At 39.2% G+C, this 4,678-nt stretch overlaps 1 protein-coding gene across 1 annotated transcript in view; it reads right to left on the bottom strand.

Annotated features, from left to right (window-relative positions):
• ARNT (aryl hydrocarbon receptor nuclear translocator) overlaps positions 1-4,678 on the bottom strand; it is a 77,161-nt gene that overhangs the window by 71,861 nt on the left and 622 nt on the right. The window lies entirely within an intron of this gene.

Raw genomic sequence — 4,678 nt, forward strand, 5'->3', positions numbered from 1 at the left:
GAATGGTTGGATGGCAAGCATGTGGTTTTTGGCAAGGTGAAAGAGGGCATGAATGTTGTATAAGCCATGGAGGGCTTTGGGTCCAAGAATGGCAGGACCAGCAAGAAGATCACCTTTGCTGACTGTGGACAACTCTAATAAATTTGACTTGTTTTATCTTAAAACAAAACAAACAAACAAAAAAAAACCAGATGGCTCTACTAGCAGGGCCTATCATTAGCTGCGGGTAGTGAGCCCAGACTCCACTGAACTCAAGCCTTCCATTTCAAAAGGAAGGTTCTTTTATGAGTTCTTCTATTGTTAAAATCAGCTACAGAAACACTGGGTGGCATTGACAGAAATGTTACCCTTGCACCTCTTTACAGTACTGTATCACCAGAAAATCAACACTTTAAATAAATCTTATAGTTGGGAGGATAGAGGAAGGTCAACACCAAAGAGAGCTTCCACTAATCAAGGATTCAACTTTTACTGGTTTTGGAATTAAACACTCCCAAGATGTCATACCCTACATTAAATCAAGGTTGATTGAGTGCTACATTTTAGTTTTTGAAGATCAACTACCATTTAGCACTGTGGAAAATCCCTATTGCTATTGCCTTAAAAGAAAGTCATCCATGGCAGAGAGTCACAAAAGTCTTGCACTAAGCATCCATAAAATATATTATTCTCTTCTCCTAGTGGACTGCTTGAGGAGGTGGGAGCACTGGAATGCAAAAAATTAAGCAAAGAGAATACCATTTCAAAATGACAACAAAACCAGAGTTCTAAGAATACAGAAGTACCTACTTCTTAATTTCTAAGAAATAGAGAAAATTCAGGTTGGGAATGCAAGTCTATTACATTAAAAAAAAGTATGCAGATTGAAATTTCTTTTCAAAATGTTAACTTGTATTTCAACTGCTGAATTTTTTTTTTTTTTTAATTTTTTCCAGTCAAGGTCTCACCCTAGGGACCAAACTGGAGTGCAGTGGCACACACACAGCTCACCACACTCTCAATCTCCTGGGTTCAAGCAATCCTTCCACCTCAGCATCCCAAATAGCTGGGACTACACGCACTGCTAGGTTTTTTTTTGGTTTTTGTTTTTTGTTTTTTGCGACAAGGTCTTGCTACGTTGCTGGGTGCTGTGACTCACATCTGTAATCCTAGTGCTTTGGGAGGCTGAGAATAAAGGACTGCTCGAGACCAGAAGTTCAAGATCAGCCTAGGCAACATAGCAAGATACCGTCTCTACAAAAAATAAAAAAATTAGCCGGGCATGGTCACACACCTATAGTCCCAGGTACTCAGGAGGCCGAGGCAGAAAGATTGCCTGAGCCCAGGAGGTTGAGGCTGTGGTAAACTGTGATCATGCCACTGCACTCCAGTCTGGACCACAGAGTGAGACTTCAACTCAAAAAAAAAAAAAAAGTCTTTGCAATAAAACATGAAGGGTATCTTGACTGAATTCCCATTTTCCCAAATCTGAAAAAGTTACATAAAAGTAAAAGGAAGGAGGCCAGGTTTGGCGGCTCAGCCTGTAATCCCAGCACTTTGAAAGGCCGAGGCAAGTGGATTGCCTGAGCCCAGGAGTCTGAGACCAGCCCGGGCAACTTGACAAGACCTCATCTCTACAACAAATCAAAAATCAGCTGGGCATGGTAGCGCACACCTGTAGTTCTGGCTACTTGGAAGGCTGAGGCAGAAGGATCACCTGAGCCCAGCAGGTGGATGCTGGGGTGGCCGTGAGTGTGCCACTGCACTCCAGCCTGGACAAAGGAGTGAGACTCCAATGCCAAAAAACAAACAAACAAAAACAAAAAACTATAATTTATATATGTGAAAATTTTCTGAAAAGAAATTTTTTTCCTCAATGACAGCTTTACAACCCCAAAATGTTCCCTCCTTTGCCTTCTACTACATTCTCCATCCATAACAAATTGTACATAATAGCACAAAAAGAGTTCTCTGCTAAGAAGAATACCAGAATCAAGGGAGGAAAAAAAACTACACTCATGACAAATGCATTCACATCTTTGGTATGAATACTGAATTGTAAATCAAATACTTAATCTCTTCCCCTAACTAGTCTTTCAGCATCACAAATTAAAACATCCAGTTTTAAAAGTGTTCCTCAAAATTGTTAGTACAATCCATAAACAAGAAAGATACAGCCTAAAGCTTCTTGAATCACCTACCCACCCACTTCTACTTGCCAGTGGCAAGTAGAATTAGTGAAAAATGATAGAATATGAAGAAGTATCAATCCAGGCACACACACAAAAAAATCACATCAGAGGTATTCAACGTCAATCTTGGACAGTATAAACCATATTTTAATCTTCTAATGCAGCACCAACAACTGAAAAATACAGGCCGGGCTTGGTGGCTCAGCCTGTAATCCCGCGCTTTGGGAGGCCGAAGTGAGTGGATTGCCTGGGCAACTTGGTGAGACCTCATCTCTACAATAAAAATCAAAAAATTAGCCGGGCGTACTACACGCACCTGTAGTTCCAGCTACTTGGAAGGCTGAGGCGGAAGGATCGCCGGAGCCCAGCAGGTCGAGGCTGCGGTGGCTGGGAGCAGCCACTGCACTCCAGTCTGGGTGACAGAGTGAGACTCCAACTCAAAAAAAAAAAAAAAAAGAAAAAGAAAAAGAAAAATACAGAACCAGGTCCCATGAAAGACACTGAAGGGCCACCAGCACAATTAACATGACGGAGCATTGTTATTAAACCTAACTAGGATTAACTCAAATGAAGCTTAGAAGGAAAAGTGAAATACTTATTTTTTAAAATCTTCTGTAGATATATGTGAAGCTAGAACTAATAAGAATTGTAGGAAAGCTTACTAACCAGTACTCGATACAAAGTAGAAAAAAAAAACTCAAAGAAATAGGTCTGATGTCCCTGGTCCCCAACATGCTCTAAGGAAAGAAGGTATGACAATCAGCAAGGAATTCTAAGCTAAAAATTATTTCTTTCTTTTCACTGAGCACAGTACATTTCTACCTTATGTTCCCCCATTCATGGATCTCGTTTCCCAAAATGCAACAGGCTACTGAGAAAAATTCACATCATATCTACGATCTTTTCCTTTTTATATAAAGGTGCAAAGGGAGAAATGAAGAAAGAAAATACGTTTTCAGATTTATTATGCATTGAGCATGTAATCAAAAACTTGGAAGAGATGTAATAATTTTTCAACATCAAAAAATAAATCTAAAAACTACAAAAGCAAGGAGCCAAAGAACAATAAACAAAATTGACTGTTTCATTAACAAAGAATCGGCACACACACACACAAATGCTATTTTCTGCTTAGAGATTTAAGCTGATATTGATCAGCTAATGAAAATAGGGTCAAGAGATTGTCATTCTGGTTGCTGTTATTTAAAAAACAAAACAAAATAAAGCAACCCCACCCACACAGCTGGAAAAAAGCTTCTGACATATGCACTAAAACTTGTTTACCCAGGCCACTTCAATAACAGAAATGCTTTGCAATTTGACTAGGGTTATATAAGTATTTTGCAATGTGTGATCAGTAAAAAATCTTGTTTATTTACTCTCTAGTACACAGATAAGTTTTTTTACTACAAAGTCAGCTTTACTATAACGGCATTTTTCCAGTTTTATGTTTTATTCCATCACTCAGCACTTTCTGCAATATAATTCTGGTCATTAATTTTATCTTCATTTCCTTTAAAAAAAACTTATAAGACTTTTAAAACAATAATGGCATGTGACAAGTTAACCATTTCTTAAAATAGTTCCATTCCCAGAAACACTGTAATTTATTGCGAAAGACAATAAATTACAGTGATTCAAGTATAATATCAAAACCTGGACACTACAAAGTAATACTGCCTTTCAAAAACATGAAAAAAATCTAATTTTAATTTCAACGTGAAGACAGCAGAGAATCCCTTCCAGTGCTGTATTTTCAAGAAATTCTCCCCACACACACACAGCCCTAGCACTCTTTTTTGAAAGGTTGTCAAAGATATGACTTTCTGGGAAAGGAGATATTTTATGCAAGAGAATGGTCAAAGTCAGCAAGGTAGACCAGGCCCCCTAAAATGAAATACTTTCTAGGGAGAAATAACTGTAATATAATGCAAAGAGGACTGGGACTAGGAATTTGAAGAGCTGACCTCTCTCTGGACCTGCACTACACCCTACTCCATCTCACAGACAGGACAGGCTAAAATATTTTGAAATCCTTTTTTTTTTTTTTTTTTAATTGAGAAATGGCATGGAACTAAACTTTTCCGAAAGTAGAAACTGCCTCGACCTAGGCCTAACAAGATTTAACCCTGGGGCTCTCTCTGGACAAAAGACCTATCCAGACCAACAACCATTACACAAACCTCTGCCCTCAGCAGCTAAATATACTACAGGCCCTCTTAATACTTAAACGCGTTTCAAAGTATACCTCGGGGACAGGGGGAGGAGGGAGGTACAGCCTGGAGAAACCGAGTACAAATTCAAAGATTTTTACATTTTTTTTAAAACTTCAATTAAAACCTAAACACGTATAGGTTTGGAAGCAACACCCCAGTCAAGCAGCAACGTGGTCCAGTGTTTATGAATGCAAACTCCTCTTAAAGTAAACCCAGCCACTCTGCCTGCAGTTACTCCGCATCAAGCAGCGCCGGCGGGCAGAGGGTTAACAGGGGACCACATCACTGCCC

The sequence above is a fragment of the Carlito syrichta genome, unplaced genomic scaffold (assembly GCF_000164805.1).
Source record: "Carlito syrichta isolate Samal-C Ts95f unplaced genomic scaffold, Tarsius_syrichta-2.0.1 Scaffold142856, whole genome shotgun sequence".
In the NCBI taxonomy this organism is placed as follows: Eukaryota; Metazoa; Chordata; class Mammalia; order Primates; family Tarsiidae; genus Carlito; species Carlito syrichta.